The following is a 20,084-nucleotide window of genomic DNA, read 5'->3' as shown; positions in this document are numbered from 1 at the left end:
CCTCTTCAGGGCCAGGGAGCCCACAGAGAGTGGTTGGGGGGTGGGGGACAACGAGGGTTGGGTGGGGGTCCCTACAGGGGCTTCAGATGCACTACGAATTCATTCCTTCAGACTAAGAATGCTTATTGCTCTCTCCACCTGCCCAGGCCCCTTCCTCTCCAATTTTTCCAACAAGCAGGTAAACTCTTATGAATCCTCAAGGCCCAACTTCTGGAATCTCTTCCCTAACATAAAGTCTCAGGTGCATTCCAACTCTGAATTTGGCAAACCACATACCAATGGGAGAGGATTTGGGGGACAGCAGGGCTTGGGGAAAGCCAACGCCCCCGTGGACCTAACATGTGGGCTTGCACAGGCGCTGCTTCTGCGGCGAGGGGTGTGCCGACTACCCTGGCCTCCAGGCTCTCCGTTCCAGCCGTGTGGCCAGCCTGGTTGATTGAGGCAGCATTGCGCGGAGGCTAAGGCTGCAGGGTCTGGAGCCAGACTGTCCGGGCTCGTTCTGGCACCCCCTGTCCCTGCCCAAGTGTCATCTCGGGCAAAATTAGGTCACCTTTCTGAGGCTCAGGTTCCCCATCTGTAAAATGGAGATGATATCGTTTCAACATGGTGGTAACTGCAAGGATTAACTAATACATGTAAAGTGCTTAGAACAGGGCCTGCCACAAAGCTAACAGTATTGATTGTTTATTACTGTTACTAAAAAGGCAGTAGTACTTCCTGGGAGTGGAGGAGGAGAGGTACCTCCAGGGACCGCATCTCCCAACTGTGCTCCTGAAATAGGCCCTCGGGCAGCCTCCTTGCCCCCAGTGACTTCCCCTCCGATCAGTTCTACGCGGCTCAGAGCTTTCACTCAGAACAGATCATATTCCTTTGCCGAAACAATGGCAGGGAAGGATGAGGGGGGAGGGAGGATGAAGTTGCTTGGTGTGTGTAGATGTGTCTCCCATATTTTCTTTTCTTTTTTTTTCTTTTTTAAATATATCTTTTATTGTTGATAGTATTACAGATATATCCCTCCCTCTCCTTCCCCCCCTTCCCATATTCTCTATCCCATAGAAAGACCCAGCTTCTATCCAACCATAGTTCTTGGATTTTCACCTCCACACCCCACTGGAGCTTCTCCATCCTGCTTGTCTCTACACAGTGTCTTCAAAATTCAAGCTCCTGGGCCCCCCAGGGAACCACCCTAATCAGATTCCTAAGTGGGGCCTCAGCGTCCGAGCCTTCCCAGGGCCTTGGGCAGAATAATGTCCTCCCTCTTCCTGGCCCACATCTGGTTGCACCATCTCAGACAGGTTTGCCATCCCTGGCCCCCGGTGATCTGAAGCTCCGCCCTCCTCCCCAGGGCTGCGGGGACTTGGCTTTGGTCCTCCTGGATTCTCCCCGGCCCTGGGGAACTTTCGCAGGCGGCCTGGAGGGGGCGCAACTTTCACCACTGACAGAGGAATGGCCACCTTCCGGGCAGCATTAGGTTTCTTTTCAGATGAGGTCTGGCCCGGAGCGCTCCTCCCTGGCTCTCAAACCAGCCTGTGGGGGTGGCTGTCTGTTCAGCACGGGAGCTGCCCCCTTGGGTGACTGAAGGCAGCTGGCATGAAGCACCCCCGGCAACCTGGTGCAGGGGGCAGTGACCCAGCTTTGAATTAGTTGCCGCCCAATCGGGAAAAGCTCCAGCGCTGCCTCCAACAGGCCACTTCTCATCTCTGGGCCTCAATCTCCCATCTGTACAAGCAGGAAGGGCAGGCTGCAGGTACCGTTTATTCAACATGCATTAACCGAGCACTCACTACACACCAGGCACTGCTCTGATCCTTGGGGATAGAGCAGTGATAACACAGACAGAAAGCCCTGCCCTCACCGGGCTGATATTCTAACAGTGATGACAGACAATAAACAAGATAAGAGGTTGTTAGAGGTGATAAGTCCTATGGAAAATATAGCAGGGAGGGGGGGTAGGGATATAGCCTCTAAGGCTGATTCCAGCTGAGAAGTTGTGGGTCTAGAGCTCTTGTTAAGACTCAGGAACCAGCAGTAGGAAGCCGGGAAGGGACAGCAGGGAGTGGGGTGGATTGGGGGGGGGGGGGGGGAGAGGGGGGAGGGCATGTTGGTTCAGGAGCTTAAATCCCAGCTGTGTTCTCAGTGGCCTCCTCTAGGAACAAACTGACCAACTTTGGGTGTCCTGATCTGTCCTTAGGCCAAAGCAGACATTGGGGTTATGGGTTCCTAGCCTCGGTGTCCAGGGCACTGCCATGGAAAATCTTCTAGGGTCCTCCATCAACACCCCACTTGACCCTGGCCTTGCATAAACAAGACAATGACCTTTTCCACCTCCAGGGGCTCTCACACCACTCCTGTCCCTCCTCCTGGACCATCTTATACAGTAGCCTGCCCTCTATCTTTACATGGGGAGGGAAAAAAGGATTAAAAACTCTCCCCTTTTCCCACCAATTTCAGCAATTTCTCTCCCTGTCGAGACTGTAAATACTTCCTGTAAACCTACTGTGTGCTCAGGATGAGGTCAGCCTCATGGATTCCAAGATGCATGGTGGCTTCCCAGAGGAATTTACAGCCCAGCTGGGCAGGGCAGGCTGACACTATGGTTTGCTCTGAAGCTTACAGAGCCCTTTGGACTACTTTCTCTCCCGTAAAACCATGCAGATTGTGTTGCCATCATTTTATAGGCCCACAAATGAAGGTCCACAAAAGCAAGTTCTCGGCCCTCTATCCACGGTTGCCCCAGGGAGTGCTAAGGAGAGAGAGGCGGCGATGGAGATTAACATTTCCAAATAAGACTTCTGGAGCAGCGGTTCTCAACCTGTGGGTCGCGACCCCTTTGGGGGTCGAACGACCCTTTCACAGGGTCGCCTAAGACCATCAGAAAACACATATATAATTACATATTGTTTTGTGATTAATCACTATGCTTAATTATGTTCCATTTGTAACAATGACATTGGGGGTCACCACAACATGAGGAACTGTATTAAAGGGTCACGGCATTAGGAAGGTTGAGAACCACTGTTCTGGAGGGATGGATAAGACAGGGGTGGGACAGGGGTCCCCCGCCTCCAACCCAGGGCAGGCCGAGCTGGACCTGGAACCGCCTCCCTCTGCTTCTCCCTGGCCTGACACGAAGCGGACCGAGGGCGAAGCGAAAGCCTGTCTGTCTGGAAAAGTACATGGGGTTGTGGGTGCGCTCCCTGGTTTAAAAAACGCCCAAGTGCCTCAAGTGGGCAAGGATGCCAAAGGCCTTTGGTGATGGTGGTGGTGGGCCCCTTTCTGGTCCAACTCCTCAGGTGCCCTTTCCTCTGCTGGCCAGGGGCAGAGAGCCGTCAGCTGGGAGCGAATGCCTGCTGCTTCAGGCTCGTTCATTCAGTGCTCATTGAGCACCTTTGCTCCGGGTACCCTGCTCCCGCTCTCCGCCCAGCAAGGAGCTGACTCTCTCTTGGAGGAGCTTCGTGACCATTTTTTATTTCTTCTTGGAGGTGCCCTTTCCTGGCCGACCCCTTCCAGGGGAGGGGCCTCGGGGGGAGGGAGAAGAAACAAACCCCTGCAGAGTCAGGGGCCCCGCAAACATGTTGAGGGGCAACCACCTGGCTCTAGAAGGCTGATGTGAGGTCCAGGCCCACCGTTTCTCATGAGCACGCTGCTTAACTTCCTGGAGCCTTTCCTCCTCTGCCAGTGGAACAAGACCTACTTAGGGCACTGGTGTTGGGGGGTAAAGTGACATCAGAGATGTATGTGTCCATGTTAGCTCCTCTCTGACCCACTGAGCTCCCCCAGCCTGTTCCCTCTGGCTCCGCATGGAAAGGAGCACCTTTCAGACCCATCCTTACCCTGAGCTGAGCCCTCCTTACAGTCCCGGCTGGAGGAAGCCCATTCTGCTCAAATCAGCAGGGGCCACTGCGCCCTAGGTCTATGCCCCTGCAGTGTCGCAGGCCACCCTTTCTGCGCTTGTCTCCTGGGGCTTGGAAAGTACTGGGGGAGCCAAGGATGCCCAGCCACAGACAGCACAGAGGCCAGGCTCCCCTTGTCTGGGCACCCACTCCTCCAACAGCGCCCAGAGGGCCCCTGGAGCCGAGGGCGCCGCCTCACCCTCACCCCCACCCCGGCTGCAGCCCGCTGTCCTAGCGTGTATCTGGCCCGAGGAGGCGGGAAGCACAAATGTAAACATCCCTTAAGTTCCAGTGGGTCTCAACCTTCTGGCTCTTTAAATACAGTTCCTCATGTTGTGACCCAACCATAAAATTATTTTCGTTGCTACTTCATAACTGTAATGTTGCTACTGTTATGAATCGTCAAGTAAATATCTGATATGCAGGATGGTCTTAGGCGACCCCTGTGAAAGGGTCGTTCCCCTGCCAAAGCGGTCGCGACCCACAGGTTGAGAACCGCTGCAAGCCATCGCCAGCTCTGCAGTCCCATCCAAAGATCTTTTCCAGGGGGCGGGTGGCGCGGGGAGGATCGCGGGCTCGGAAGACTGAGAGATGGAAAAGTGAGAGGGCAAAAATCAGCCGATTTCCGCGGGGACCAGTGCGCCCCGGCGCCCGCCCCCGTGGCCCCGGGCTCCCCGCCGCGGGAGGCGAGGCGGGCGGAGGGCGCCGGGGAAGCGGCTGCATTTCCCTGCCGCCCGCGCACAGCCGTCCGGGGTGAACTTTCCCAGACCCGCCCTCGGAGCTGCGGTCCGGCCCGGGGAGCACGCGGCGGCCGCGGAGCCGGGGGGGCGCGTGCGCGGGGCCCGCGGCGGCCTCGGCGAGGCGTCCCACCCGCGGTTACCTGGGCTCCGAGGGTCACGGGCGTCCGGCTGGGAGGGCGCGGGCAGCTGGCGCTCCTCTTGGCGCAGCGGCCCCCAGACACGCGGGCGCTGCACCTGGCCCGGCCGGTCGGCGCGCCTACCCCGCCGGTCCCGCCGGTCCCGCCCGCGATCCCCTGCCGCGCGGGGCGGGGCGGGGAGGCGGAGGAGGAGCCGCGGGCCAGGGGCACCCTCCCCGCGCGGGGCTGGCATTTCACCACCTGCCAGCCACCGGCTGGGTGACCTCCCATCACTCGCCAGGCTGTGGTGCGACCAAAGCCCTGCGCCCAGGGGGTGCGCATAGGCCCCCTCACGCCCAACCCCCTGCACCCCACTCCCAGGGGCCGAGGGTGGGGAGCCTGAGGCCTCCTTCAGGGCCAGGCCCCTGAGCATGCCCTTCAGAAGACTGCATGGGGTGGAGTACAGGGAAGGAAAAAACCAAACAAACTGGGTACCGCAGCCACACCCCACACGCCCTCCTCTGGAGCCAGGGAGGAGGCGGGTGGTAGGAGCGGGGAGGAAGGCTCCTGGCTGTGCGGGCCCTGTTGTCAGCCAGACCTGGCTCTCTCCCCAGTGGCCAAGGAGCCGGTTGGAGGTGGGGTGGTGTTGAGGGAGGTATTGCTTTGCACCCACCCCTCACCTTTCCCCCCAGGTTTCCATTTCCCAGGTCTGGAAGGTGCTGGACCTGGGCCTCTGCCACTCAGTGGACACAGAGATAAGAGCTGAAAGGACACAAAGGACAAAGAACGTTTGGTCTCTGGGACCCAGACTTTGTGGCTGCTCCCAGGTGCACAAGGAACAGGTTGCAGCCACTTCCTGCCCCCACCCTGCACCCTCCCAGACAAGGGGGAGCATCCACCCCTTGGACAAAAGTCCTGGATTGAAGTGGGGGGTCAGACCCCCTTGCTGCCTCAGGCTCGGACTGAAGTGGGGGGATCAGATCCCCTTGCTGCCTCAGGCTCTCAGAGCCCCTCTGCTCCCCGCTTTGCCTTGTGTGCTAAGTGCACAGACAGTGGAAGGAGCACTATCCCTAGAGCCCAGAGGCCTCCATTGAGCTGTGACCTTGGGCAAGTCTCGTCCCTTTCGAGGCTTCCGTTTCCGCATTTGAAGCGAGTGGGTTGCAGTGGATGATCTCTAAGGCCCTGTCTATGGTCCCTGAATTGTGTTATTGGGCATCTTGCTTTATAAGGTTTTCTGTGGCTGCACGTCTTGTAAAGGTGTGTGTGTGACCCTCAGTCTATGTTAGCCTGATAAGTTCTTTTATTTTTTTAAAAAATCCTCACCCGAAGATATTTTTGTCCATTGATTTTTAGAGAGAGTGGAAGATAGGGAGAGAAACATCGATGTGAGAGAGACACATCTATTGGTTGCCTCCCACATGCACCTTGGGATCGAAACTCCAACCCAGGTACATGGGAATTGAACGGGCTGATGCTCTAACCACTGAGCACACTGGCCAAGGCCCAGACTTAATAAGTTTGTATGAGGACATACAAACAGGTAGGCAGTCATCCAGTGCAAAGCAGAGCTTGACAAGAATGGCTGGCCTTCGGGGAGTGGCTCTCGGTCCCAGCTTATGCTGAACTCAGTGTGGCCTCAGACAAGTCCCTCGTAAATAATCCTCCCTTCGCCTTCCCAAGGGTTTTGGGGGTTCACTGAGATATTGGCTATGGAACTCTCTGAATGGGGAAGGCAAGAGGTTGTGTGCTTTCTGGTGTCATCTTTGGATGCCTGGGACAGTGAGGGACTTCAGAGGGAGAAGAGGGCTTGAGATGTTCACAGCCTAGCGCTGGCCTCGTCCCCACCCTGCAGAGGCAGCAGCAGGATGCACAGTGGCCTATGCCCCACCCCGCTCCCACCCCACCCCAGCGAAGTGCACAGATGCACAGCGCCTCGCCAGACTCCAGCCCACGGCAGACCCTTTGTGCGCACCCTGGGAAACGAAAGAGGGAAGATCAAGAGGCTCCCAACCTACAGGGAGGTGGTCAGTGGATCGCCAGGGAACCTATCAGCATGTCTTGGCTGAATCCCTACCTGGTTGGCAGGTGCCACAGACACCCCCCTGCGCTCGGAGGGAGATTAGATCTAGCTGAATGATTAAACAGGAACACTTTGGAGAAATACATGGAACAAGGAGAGGCCGTTGTGGATGGTAAACACTCAGGGAGGGCAGAGCAGGAGAAAGGGCAGGGAGGGAGCCTGGGGATTTTGCAGGCCACACCAGTTGTGGAGAGACGGGCGTGGGGTGTTCCCGAGAGGTACAGGCCCCAAACTCCCCAGTGAGGCAGCAGACGACAGGCCAGGAAGGCAGGGAGGTGACATGGAAAGAGCCCCAGGAGCCGGGCAGCCTGTACTGAAACGACTGTGAGCAGTTGTTTCTCTTCTCTGGCCCTCGGTTTCTTTATCTATAGAGTGGGGGTCACAACGTCTTTTCTTTTAGGGTTATCACGGGACCGCAGGATGCAGTTGGAAGTGCGCCGTGAACTGCTGAGTGCTGAGCGGATGCAATATTTGGGGTTCTGTTGTTTCCTTTCAGGGCCTCAGTAAACATATGTGGAACTGACCACGTTGGGTTGGGCTCTGCTTGGCTCTTCATGGCAGGGGGTGCATGGACCGTGAAAGGGGGGTCTGCAAATGGTCAGAGGGACCCGTCAGGGCGGGAAGAGGGGAGAGTGCCAGTCACAAATGTCACAGCTCCTTTGTTTTTAATATCTTTTATTGATTCCAGAGAGAGGAAGGGAGAGGGAGAGAGAAACCTCAATGATGAAAGAGAATCATAGATTGGATGCCTCTTGCACGCCCCCTACTGGGAATCAAGCCTGCAACCCAGGCATGTGCCCTGACCAGGAACCGAACTGCGATCTCCTGGTTCATAGATTGATGCTCAGCCACTGAGCCACGCGGCCCCAGCGTACATCTCCTTTGGACACCTTTACAGTGCAACTCAGCTACCCTCTTTGGGAGAATAGTCCCGTCCCACCCATATGACTCAGAATCTCCCACCTCGGCCTCTGCCCTCCTGGCCCTAAGGGGTCAGGGGGCACCATATCAGAACGTACTGTCCTAACCAGCCCCCACTCCTCCCTCACAGGGCTCACCAGCTCCCCCTGGGAGGGCCCAGCCTGTCCTCTTTGTTCAAAATGCCTCTCACGACAACAGGAACAATACAAAAGGGACCGAAATCCCCACTCAATACAGGATTTGGCCCTCTAGCACCCAACCTGACTTAACACATAAGTCCTCCCCCGCTTGTCTCCTCTGGGGTGGCTCCATCCGGGTTTACTGCTCCAACTGAGGCTGGGAGAGGTGGCCACAACCCTCTATGCAAGGGCTGGGGCAGCCCTCTGCTTGCAAGGGGAGAGCTAGGGGACTGGTTTGAAGCTACGTTAGCAGAGAAGCGTCGTTTTATTGGCGTGGAAGGTTTATTTGGGTGGCTGGGGAAAGGGCCTGCATAGAGACTATGAAGGGGGTTTAGCGCCCCTGCCCCCTCCCCCCGCCCCAACATCATCGCTATCCCACAATAACCTCTGTTTTCCCCTACTAGCCTCAGAGGGTCACTGTCCTTGCACCCACAAATGCTCTAACAAGAAAATATAACGCCCGATGCAGTGGTCTCCGTCCTGGCTGATGTCAGCACCAGCCACCAATTCACTCCGAATCTCTGGAGGTGGGGCCAGGTCTTTTGAAAGTTCCCCAGCTGATTCTGCTGTGCAGCCAGCGTGGTGGCCCCAGGTGGTCCAACTCCTTCAGCTGCCTGAGTCCGGGGCACCTAGAGAGCCTCGGTCACGTCTGTGTCCTCATCATCCTGCCCCCAGGGCTCCCGGGTGGGAATCAGCTCACAGCAAGGATGCTGTGTGTACAGGAAGTGTGTGCGGAGACGGGGCGCCTGCCTTGACCACCGTGGCACGTAGTGACAGTGGGGGATGTCCCCAGCAGCCACTGCAGCTGCACTTCCTGCCTGAATCCCGGGCCATCCAGTGCACGAGGCTCACCACTTCCCTGGGTTTCTTCCTCTCCCAGCCGCCTCATCCCCACTGCGGTCGTGCGCGTTGGAGGAGTGGGAAGGAGGGAGCTCCTCTGGGCAGCCTCTGGCTTCTGCTCTCAGCCCGGGGCTCTGCCTCCGCTCCAGGCAAGCCTTTAAGGATTGCCCCTGCGAAGTCTTGACTGCCCAGTGAACCCAGAGACGGCCCTCTTCCCCCCTCGCTGACCCCCAGCTCCCCCAGTCCCCAGGTACCAGCTGCCTGCAAGCTCGAGGCAAAACCTGGACTCCGCTCTCTTTCAAGAGCCACACAAACATTCATCACCTTTAACCCAGCAATCCCACACCTAAGAATGCATCCTAAGGGAGTAATCCCCAAACAATGAAAACGCTCTTTGAACAGAGTTCCAGCATTCTACCTAACCAGAGCAGCCGGCATGCCCAGCTCCAGAGCGCTGGTTTGCAGCAGCCCACCCATTTTAAAAGCTCCTTGTGAAGACGGTTGCAACACGGGGAAACGCGGATGATGCTGTGGTATTGAGTGCAACATTCAGTGGGTAGGAGTCCAGCTGAGAGAAAGCGGTGTATGTGCCTGTACAAGGGCTGGAGGGGGTTGGGGAGAAAACCAAAATTCCATTTCCTAGGTCTGGGATTGTGAGTGATTCTTTTTTTTTTTTTTTCTGGTTTCTGGTATTGTGGGAATAAGTATGCAATAAATACATAATCGTATGAGTATATAATACTGATTGTTATTAGCCTTGCATTCTGGGAAGACTCTTGAATAGCCTATTCAAGCTCAGGTGTAAATGAGCACAGGCCTCCTGTGGGCTGCCTCGGTGGAGGATTTGCATTTGAAAGAAGCTGAAGTTTCAGACAGACTGGCATTCGGGCCAGGGTGGCAGAGCCATTGTACAGGCAGGCAGGGCCTGAGGTGCCCACCTAGAGATGAGCCCTCTTCTCCACGCTCCCACCCAGCAGCCCGCTGAGCTCAGGGCGCCCACCTTGCGGGGGCGGGAGGTGGGGCGGAGGGGGGGGCAGCAGAGGGAGAGCTCACTGCTGAGAGCCTTGAGGGCCCTGCCCATTGTTCTATTCATTAATAAGAGTATCTGTGGGTTCACACGGGGTCACTGGCTAGGTAAGAACGTGCCGAGGCCCCCAGCTAGCACAGGCAGTGCCCAGGAGGGGCTCAGCCAAGGGCAAGGGCCTTCTCCCCTCTGCCTTTGGGCTTCCCCCTCGAGGTGGAGGGGTGACCCGAGCCTCCGCAGAGGCAGCCTGGGTGGCCAAGGACAAGTTTAGAAATAGGGCTGACCCCAGGGAGAGGGGGCTGGCAGTGGGCCCCAGGCTTTCTTAAAGTCTGGGTGTGGACCCCTTTGAAGTTGTGTTTTCAGGAAAGGCCAGAGGAAGCCTTGCTGTGCTCTTTGTCCACACCCAGCTCAGGAGCTGTTCGCGGTGGGAGGCAGAAGTGCTACCTGCTGCTCTCCGGGCCTGGCCTGGAGGGCAGCTCAGGACTCCCACGCAACCCACACATGCCCGGTCCAGTCTGCTTAAGGCGTGGTAGTCCAAATCTGCACCAAACATCTAGCCCGGCAGGAAGCCTTCATTTTGACAAGAGGATTTAAGGTGATGAGAATAACCAGTGTTTACCAGGCTCTTACTACAGGCCAGACACGGTATCTCAAGGCTTACTGCACCCCATGCCTACCATTAGCCCCATTTCATAGACTGGAAAGCCGAGGCAGTGACTTGTACAAGGTCACGCAGTTGCTCAGGACTGGTCTAAAGTCTGTGCTCTCAATCGCTGCTATACTGCCTTTCTTAGTAATCAGAGGATACATGTCAAAGTCCAAAAATTAAATACATATACAATTTTTCCTGGAACATGTCTTCACCACAACATATATTCTATAGCTAATGTTCAAAATATGACGCCTTTTCACATTAGCCAGCCAATCTTGAGGCTTTCACAGGATCAAGCCATTGAGAAATCGTCCATTTATGGGATGATTTGTGGAGAACTTATGGTCAATTTCAGACATTAGAATACAGGAAGGTGAGATCTATTAGCTATTCCAGGAAAAGTAAGACCCTAAGAGGGCAAACAGTTCGTCTGAGGTCGCTCCATAAACCAGAGGCTGAATTGCATTAGATTGCCACCTGCCTTGCTGGGTTTCTTCCTCCTCAAACATTCTCGGGTCACTGTTTTCAGGGTGGTTTCCGACGAGTGTCTACTAGCCGGATCCTTCGGGTTCAGTCTGTGTCCCATCAGCCTACACGGTTTATTCTGTTTGCCTTTCAAAGATCCAAGTGCAATGTCTTTCTTCCAACACATAGACCTGAGGGGGCCCAGCGGACTGCCCTGGCCTCCAATGAGAGCCGCAGAGGCTGGGGATCCGCGAAAAGCCGTGGTCACAATCCTCTCACCATCGAGTCCCCTTCTGACCCAGAGCGCGGTTTGAGAATACTCGTACTTCTGAAGTCCGTACTAAAGGTTTCAGCACGGGCAGGGGGTTGCTAAAGAGAGGGAGAAGGTAGCTGAAGGCTGTGTAAATATGTCATTTAGCCCCAAGCTGGTATCCTTGCAGACACTGATGTCTTTATCATAATATTCCTGAGTCTAAGGACAAACAGCCCCTTTCGGGCTGCCATTGAACCCCGGTCAGAAGACCTCAGACAGAGCCCCTTTCTATTGCTTGAATGCTCTGTTCCCTCCATCCTCCCAGCCCACACCCATGTTGCCCTTCACATCCCGGGCGCAGTCTCAGCACCAAGGGCCACGGGTGAGGCGGGATGGAGTGCACCATCCCTGCTTACGGAGAAGGAAGCTGGAGCTTAAAGGGTCAGGGAAACAGGGAGATGCTGAGCCCAGGTTATTTTCACCCAGATTCTGAGCACTTCCTGCCCCACCTTGGGGTCCCCAGGGAGGCCCCCAGAACCACAGGCCCTATGGCTCTTCCCATGTCAGGGTTCAGTTCCCCTGTAATGAATGACTAAAGGGAGTCAGCAAATCACACAAAGGGCCATGTAAGACCTAAAGCCTCATTCATGCCCAGAACTGTCAGGGCTGGGGGCCAAGGGCCTGGGTGTGGTGGTGGCCACGGCTAATCCCAGGCTACCCAGAGCCAGTCAGCACCCGCCCACTGGCTCCAGCTCCCCCTTTCACCTCTTCGCCAGCAGTAGCATCCCTGCCCTCGTGCACCACCCCAGGGCCAGACAGCATTCCGGCTCTCCAGTTCTCCCTACTCCCTGCTGAGGCTGATGTTACCTAACCCCCACCTCCCCTTGCAGATGAAGTCACTGAAGAGGAGGAGGCACAGACTGGTTAAATGCCCAATTCAAGCTCACGCCCTTGGCAAATGGCTGAGTCAGGACTTGAACCCAAAGTGCATGTTCTCTTGGTGACCCCAGACACTAAGCTTGCCCAACTGGCACCCCGTATTCCCCTCACAGCCGACCTTCAGATCATCAGTCGGCCTGGCCTGTGCTTGAGGAGTGCCACCTGCTGGGCTCCATTTGGGGCCTCACCTTCCCAGTGCACATGGCGCGTGGCCACTTGAATCGAAGGACCCCTGTGCCAAGGAGCATTGCGGGGTCTCACTGCCTCAGGACCAGGTCAGAAGCTCACAGGTGGGCCTGGGCTCACAGGATGGGGAAGGGCAAGCTTCATAGGGCCCCTGATTTCATAATAATAATAATAATTATTATTATTATTATTATTATTGTTGTCTAAAGTTTTACATATGTCTCCTTTTCCCCCAATTGACCCAGCCATTCCCACCCCGGGCAAACCCCCACTGCCCCAGTGTCTGTGTCCATTGGTTATGCTAACATGCATGCATACAAGTCCTTTGGTTGCTCTCTAATCCCTCCCTTCCCCTGTCATTTAACTCTGGATCTATTCTTGTTCATCAGATTATATTGATCATTATATCCCACATATGAGTGAGATCATGTGATATTTATCTTTCTCCTTATTTCGCTTAGCATAATGCTCTCCAGTTCCATCCATGCTGTTGCAAATGGTAAGAGTTCCTTCTTTTTTATAGCGGCATAGTATTCCATTGTGTAGATACACCAGTTTTTTAATCCACTCATCTGCTGATGGGGCCCCTGATTTCTTCCGTCCTCCGCTCCATCCATCCTTACTGAGAGCCGGCTCTGTGACCGACGCTGTGGGAAGCTCAAGAATGTCCCGTCCTGATCCCAGATCCCATGGAAATGTTGCCTTGCACAGCGAACAGGATTTTGCAGATGTGCGTAAGTTAAGGATCTTGAAATAGGACCACTATCCTGGATTATCAGAGTGAGCCCTTTGCAGCCATAAGGGTTCTTGTAAGAGAAAGGCAGGCGGGTCAGAGGTCAGGCTTCCCACACACACTTTTGGGTTCAGTAGGTCTGGGCTGAGAATTTGCATTCTAACAAGCTCCCAGGAGATGCCGAGGCCTCTGGTTGCTGACCACACTTTGAGAACCGCTGGGGTAGAGCAGCGGTTCTCCAGCTTTAATGTACATTCAATGTCCTGGGGATCTCGTTAACACGCAGGTTCTGCAGTCACCGGTTCCATTTATTTGTTGCGTGTGCACGGCCTGAGCCCTCTGCTAGAGCATCAGGGCTGTGGACGCAGCACCTTCGCTGCTTGCTGCTAGAGCAGTGCCTGGCAATCATTCGTAGCCACACCAGCTGAATGAATGGTGAGTGCGCAAGGGCTTGGAGCCTGCAGGAACCCTTGAAGCTGAACATGGGGATGTGGGTGTCCTGGGCGCCTTGCTGATGCCGCAGAGGGAGTGAAACCCATGGGGATCCATGAGGATCGGGAAGGAAAAGGGGATGGAGAGGGTCAGCAGGAGTACCCACACAAAAGGAGCAGCTGGAGGAGAGGGGAGAGTGAGGACAAAGCTGGGGGAGGGGGTGTGGCCAGGAGGAAGGGAGGTCAGGCGCTGGAGAGCAGAGAGCCAAAAGGGGCCTCTGGATGAGCTGAGGGAGGAGCTGGGTGGTGTCTCCTCTGCAAAGAACTGAACACTTAGGGAGGGCTTAGCGAGCCTAAGCCTGTGGGTGGCGACCCCTTTGGCGGTCGAACGGCCCTTTCACAGGGGTCACCTAAGACCACCCTGCATATCAGATATTTACATGATGATTCATAACAGTAGCAACATTACAGTTATGAAGTAGCAACAAAAATAATTTTATGGTTGGGTCACAACATGAGGAACTGTATTTAAAGGGCCAGAAGGCTGAGAACCACTGGCTTAGGGGCTCAGACTTACATCCATTTTTTTCTCTCTCGACTTAATTAGACAATTTATAAGAGCCATATGTGTATGTTGGGAAACATTTTGGAGAATTCTGAGACGTATAAGGAAGAAAACTGAAATCTCATATAACTACCACCCCCAGAAATGAGCCCTATTTATATTTTTATGTGCTTCATTCTTTATTTAATAAAAGAATTTAACACACACACACACACACACACACACACACACACACAAACACACACACACACACAATTTTCCTTCAAGTTGAGGTTACACCAGCCGTGGGCAAACTACGGCCTGCGGGCCGGATCCGGCCCATTTGAAATGAATAAAACTATTGAAATAAAAGACCGTACCCCGCCGAAACCGGTTTGGCTCAGTGGATAGAGCGTCAGCCTGCGGACTCAAAGGTCCCAGGTTAGATTCCGGTCAAGGGCATGTACCTGGGTTGCGGGCACATCCCCAGTAGGAGATGTCCAGGAGGCAGCTGATCGATGTTTCTCTCTCATCGATGTTTCTAACTCTCTATCTCTGATCGATGTTTCTCTCTCATCGATGTTTCTAACTCTCTATCTCTCTCCTTTCCTCTCTGTAAAAAAATCAATAAAAAAAAAAAAAAAACTTAAAAAAAAAAAAGACAGTACCCTTTTATGTAATGATGTTTACTTTGAATTTATATTAGTTCACACAAACACTCCATCCATGCTTTTGTTCTGGCCCTCCGGTCCAGTTTAAGAACCCATTGTGGCCCTCGAGTCAAAAAGTTTGCCCACCCCTGGGTTACACTGTTTATATCTTTATATCGTAATTTTTTAACTTAATATTTTGTCCCATAATTATTTTTTATGTTATTTTGAAGAACAAAATATAATTTTTGAAAGGTGGATAATATACTTTTGTAGAAATGTACCATAATTTAACTATACTCTTATAGCAGCCTTCCCTTATCTGTAGCTTCATTTTCTATGGTTTCGGTTACCCATGGTCAACCTCAGTCTGAAAAAATCTTAAATGGAAAATTCCAGAAATGGACAATTCAAAAGTTTTAACCTACGCACCATTTAAAGTAACATGATGAGAGGGGAAACCAAGATGGCGGCATAGGTAAACACCGGAGTTTGCTGCCTCGAACAACCACTTCAAAAATACAACTAAAAGACGGAACGGACATCGCCCAGAACCACAGGAAAGCTGGCTGAGGGGAAATTCTTCAACTAGAAGGAAAGAGAACAGCATACCGAGACTCAGAGGAGGCGCAGTGTGGAAAATACAAAGGTGCAGAGGTGGCTGAGGGCGCGGTTGTCGTTTTCAATCGGGAGGGAGGCTCAGGCCCTGAGCTCCAGTTCTGGGCGAGTCTCTAGGGACCCAGACTCAAACGGGAGAAGCGGGACTGTCTGGCATCGGTCGGAACTCGAGGGCAGCTTTCTCTCTGAGGCTTTCCGTGGTTGCTGGGACTCTGAGAGGCAGAGCCTCTGGGGACGGGACTGAGAGCAGCCATAACTGCTCCCTCCACCCGCCCTGTTGATCCCGTGCCACCCGCCCTGCCCAAGCCCTGCGCAGAGCCATTTGCCAGATAGCCTCAGGCAAAGGCTAGATTAGCACCTCCCCAGAGGACAGAAGTTTTCCCACTGCAGACACAGCTGATTCTCACAGCCAGTTGGCCTGGAGGTCAAATCCCCCTAGTATTAACTACAACAATCAAGGCTTAACTACAACAAGACTGCGCACAAAGACCACTAGAGGGTGCACCAAGAAAGCATAAAAAATGTGGAGACAAAGAAACAGGACAAAATTGTCAATGGAGGATATAGAGTTCAAAACCACACTTTTAAGGTCTCTCAAGAACTGTCTAGAAGCCGCTGATAAACTTAGTAAGGCCCTCAAAAAGACTGGTGAGACCGCCGATAAATATAGTGAGATCCTCAAGAAATCTAATGAGACCCTCGATGTTGTGATAAAGGACCAACTAGAAATTAAGCATACACTGACTGAAATAAAGAATATTATACAGACTCCCAACAACAGACCAGAGGAGCACAAGAATCAAGTCAAAGATTTGAAATGCGAAGAAGCAAAAAACACCCAACTGGAAAAGCAAAATGAAAAAAGAATCCGAAAATACGAAGATAGTGTAAGGAGCCTCTGGGACAGCTTCAAGCGTACCAACATCCAAATTACAGGGGTGCCAGAAGAAGAGAGAGAGCAAGATATTGAAAACCTATTTGAAGAAATAATGACAGAAAACTTCCCCCACCTGGTGAAAGAAATAGACTTACAACTCCAGGAAGTGCAGAGAACCCCAAACAAAAGGAATCCAAAGAGGACCACACCAAGACACATAATAATTAAAATGCCAAGAGCAAAAGACAAAGAGAGAATCTTAAAAGCAGCAAGAGAAAGAAACTCAGTTACCTACAAGGGAATACCCATAAGACTGTCAGCTGATTTCTCAACAGAAACTTTGCAGGCCAGAAGGGAGTGGCAAGAAATAGTCAAAGTGATGAATGCCAAGAACCTACAACCAAGATTACTTTATCCAGCAAAGATATCATTCAGAATTGAAGGTCAGATAAAGAGCTTCACAGATAAGGAAAAGCTAAAGGAGTTCATCTCCACCAAACCAGGATTATATGAAATGCTGAAAGGTATCCTTTAAGAAGAGGAAGAGGAAGAAAAAGGTAAAGATACAAATTATGAACAACAAACATGCATCTATCAACAAGTGAATCTAAGAAGCAAGTGAATAAATAATCTGATGAACAGTATGAACTGGTGATTATAATAGAATCAGGGACATAGAAAGGGAATGGACTCACTATTCTTGGGGGGAAAGGGGTGTGGGAGATGCGGGAAGAGACTGGACAAAAATCGTGCACCTATGGATGAGGACAGTGGGGAGGGGGTAAGGGCAGAGGGTGGGGTGGGAACTGGGTGGAGGGGAGCTATGGGGGAAAAAAAAGAGGAACAAATGTAATAATCTGAACAATAAAGATTTAATAAAATAAAAAAAAATAAAGTAACATGATGAAATCTCCCACCTTCCTGCTACAGGTATATGCTCCCCACCCATCAGCCACTTAGTAGCCAACTCTGCTATCAGACAGAGACAGACAGATAGGGAGAGAGAGAGAGAGAGAGAGAGAGAGAGAGAGAGAGAGAGAGAGAGAGAAAGGGAGAGTGCACTCACATACTTTTTATTACAGTATACTGTTATAATTGTGCTACTTTATTATTAGTTGTTGCTGTTAATCTCTTATTGTGCCTCCTTTATAAATTAAACTTTATCATAGGTGCGTATGTATAGGAGAGAACAATACAGCACGTAGATGGACCAGCATATCTGAAGTTTCAGGCATCCACGGGGGTCTGGGACGTGTGCCCCGCACTAAGGGGGATGCTGTGCCTCAGAGCAGTTGGGGTCCTCCATGGGGTGTTAGTTCACATCCCTCTCAGATGAACGATGTCTGGCATCTCTCAGGTGCCGTCCTTAGTTCTTCCTGGTGAAATATCGTTTGAAATCTTTTGCGTATTTTAAATTGGGTCATTTCTTTTTTTATTATTTTTTTAAAAACTTTATTTTCACAGAATACATTAGGGATTCTTGCAGTGGGAAAATAACAATTTATTACTTAAAGTTTTATATCTGTGGACATTATTTCAGGACAAGTAAAATGAACACATTTGAGGATTGTGTCTCAGCTTAGAATGTGTAATATCCCCCTGATTGGAACTCCTCTATGTTCAGAAGTTCTTCAGGCTCTTTCCCCAGGATTTAGAAATTACTAATGTGAAATATCAGCATTTCCTAACTTTAAAGTCTCCCGAAGACATATAAACCACCAGTGACTGGTACCAACTGAACCAAGGGGGCAGTTAGCCATTAAGTACTGCCTAAGTGTCTGCAGTCTTTGCTCATGAATTAATAGTTTTTCCCTTTTCCCATCATTCCCAGAGCGAGTATAGATGTTTGATCAGGTATTGATCATAACAAAGCTGAATTCCCTTGGATGCTTGGTAAATTCAACTGCGAAAGCTCGTGTATCATGTTCAGTTACCCGTGGGCCTGTGAGAAGCTGGAAGACCACCTCATTCACTCGCCAGAACATGGAACTCCGTCTCTCAGTTTCTTGGGGACAATTCCTCTCAAGCCTTTCCTCACAGAGTAAACTCTGAAGCCAGCCAGGTGATCAGAGGAAGGGGCTTATCTCGCCAGTGGGCTTCTCTGTCATTTCCTCCTTATTGGGAGATGAATGGCAGGACAGCGCGGAGGCAAAGAGCTGTGCAGTCAATTCTCAAGGTATTAAGTCAAAAAGGTCAGAGCTTCCACAGCCTGGCAGCAGCTTCGCACATGCCCACATCGAGATGGTTGAAATAACAAAGCCCAGCAAAGGTGAAAGCGGAGAGTGCCAAGAGGCCTGCCTTGGCAGCTTTCGGCAACGCACCCTTTTGAACAGTCAGTAACAACCTGTCCACGGCCCGTGACTGTGGCGAGTGAGGGCTGCGGTCAGGGGGCGCTGTGTCCCAGAGGAAGGATTCCACAGGCAGCTGGAAGCGGGCGCAGGAGCGGAACACGGGCAGCTCTCACAGCCCAGCAGAGAGACCCAGCCTTCGAACCGGCACGGCGGCGGGGGGACAGGTGACTGTGCTGTATTCCACACCATCCTGGGGCAAATGCCGAGGTTTGCGCAGGTCTGACCACTCGGTTCGGAGGAAGAGAGCTCGGCCGCCTGGAGCACCGCGCAGGACACCCAGCCCCAGATACTCGCCATCGCGCCCCCGGGCACTTCTTCTCGCCGACTCCTTTATACATTCTGAATATTGGTGAAGTCCAATTTATTATCGATTTTTCCTTTTACAGATTATGCTTTTGGTATCTAAGAACTCTTTGCTGAACCCGAAGTCACAAATATTTTATGTTTAAGACTATGATCTATTTTGGGGTTAATTTTTGTATAAGATGTGGGGTAGGTGAGAGATTTTTTTTTTCTGTCTTGCAAATAGAAGTTCAGTTGTCCCAGGCATTCATGCACTTGTGCAAAGCACGTGTGTGTGCACCCTGGGGCTGGATGCTCCTGTGATCACATCCCCATTCACACACAGAATGGGCAGAGGAATTCACCTTTACACCACACTCCTTTCCCACGAGGGGAGACAGTAGTTGGCGAGAAGTGCCCGGGCTTGGGATCAGATCTCTCCGTGCTTCTGGCCTGTCTCTGATTCTCTAGAAGAAGTCATGCCGTCTCCGCAGGCCTCAGTTTCCTCATCTGAAAACGGGCAACAGCAATCCTGACCTCACTGGGTTGACTGAGGGCTATGGAGGATTCTAAACACACACATTTGCAGCCTGAGGAGCTGTCCTGGGCAAGGAGATCGGCCTGCCCGGGAGCTGTAGGTGAAGGGACAGGTTTGGCTCGAATGGGACAGCATTCCCACGGAGCTGTATCTCTGGAAACCCTGGGAAGCAGCTAAAGACTGCGTGGTCTTGCCCTATTCTGTTTCTTTGTAGTGAAAGGGCTCCCTTCTGCAGTCCGAGGATTGAAGCGAGACATCAGGGAGAACGTTCCTTCTGCCAGAGGGAGAAGTGAGCTAATGGTGGGAGGGCAGCGTGGGTCTCCTGGTTGCACTTGTCTGAACTTCCTTCATCACGCGAGGTCCTCTGTGGGCCGGAGCCAGCCAGGCCTCTTCATGCTCCCAGTTCCTGCTCTGAGGTGAGCTGGCTTGCTCTGGAAGGGCCCCTGCTGCCCTGCAGGTGGCGCCCTCGTGCCGGCTCAAGAGGCGGCGCAGGTTTGGTCCTGCTCTGCAGCAGCTGGGACCCGTGGCCACATGTCTGGTCTCTAACCTGGGCCACATAAAGCCTCAAGAAAGTCAGCCTCAGGCCTGACGGGGCCAGAAGCAGCTGCGGTGGCATTAGTGTGAAGACAGAGAAAACCCTGGGTTTGGGGGCTGCCTTCCCCCCGGTGTGCCTTTCTAGGGTGAGTCGGCTACTGATGCGGCCTGAGGACACCTGACAAGTCCTTAGCTGCTCTGTTTTCCCACCTTAAAAATGTAAATAATCCTTCCTCCT

At 52.7% G+C, this 20,084-nt stretch overlaps 1 protein-coding gene and 1 pseudogene across 3 annotated transcripts in view; both read right to left on the bottom strand.

Moving 5' to 3' along the window:
- PAQR5 (progestin and adipoQ receptor family member 5) overlaps positions 1 to 4,926 on the bottom strand; it is a 75,121-nt gene extending 70,195 nt beyond the window's left edge. For 2 of the 3 annotated variants that reach the window (XM_036305987.1, XM_036306007.1), the window contains exon 1: positions 4,774 to 4,926. The gene's annotated coding sequence lies outside the window, so the exon portion shown is untranslated. Of the gene's footprint in view, positions 1 to 2,497; positions 2,660 to 4,773 lie in introns of those variants that run through there. The other variant, XM_036305995.1, reaches the window with a different exon arrangement.
- A 12,919-nt stretch (positions 4,927 to 17,845) lies between these two features.
- On the bottom strand, positions 17,846 to 18,789 carry LOC118664667 (annotated as a pseudogene).
- Positions 18,790 to 20,084: the final 1,295 nt, after the last annotated feature.

This window comes from Myotis myotis, unplaced genomic scaffold (assembly GCF_014108235.1).
Source record: "Myotis myotis isolate mMyoMyo1 unplaced genomic scaffold, mMyoMyo1.p scaffold_m19_p_1, whole genome shotgun sequence".
NCBI classification, from domain to species: Eukaryota; Metazoa; Chordata; class Mammalia; order Chiroptera; family Vespertilionidae; genus Myotis; species Myotis myotis.
Note: the sequence above shows the minus strand (reverse complement) of the source record. Positions and strands in the feature narration are given on the sequence as shown.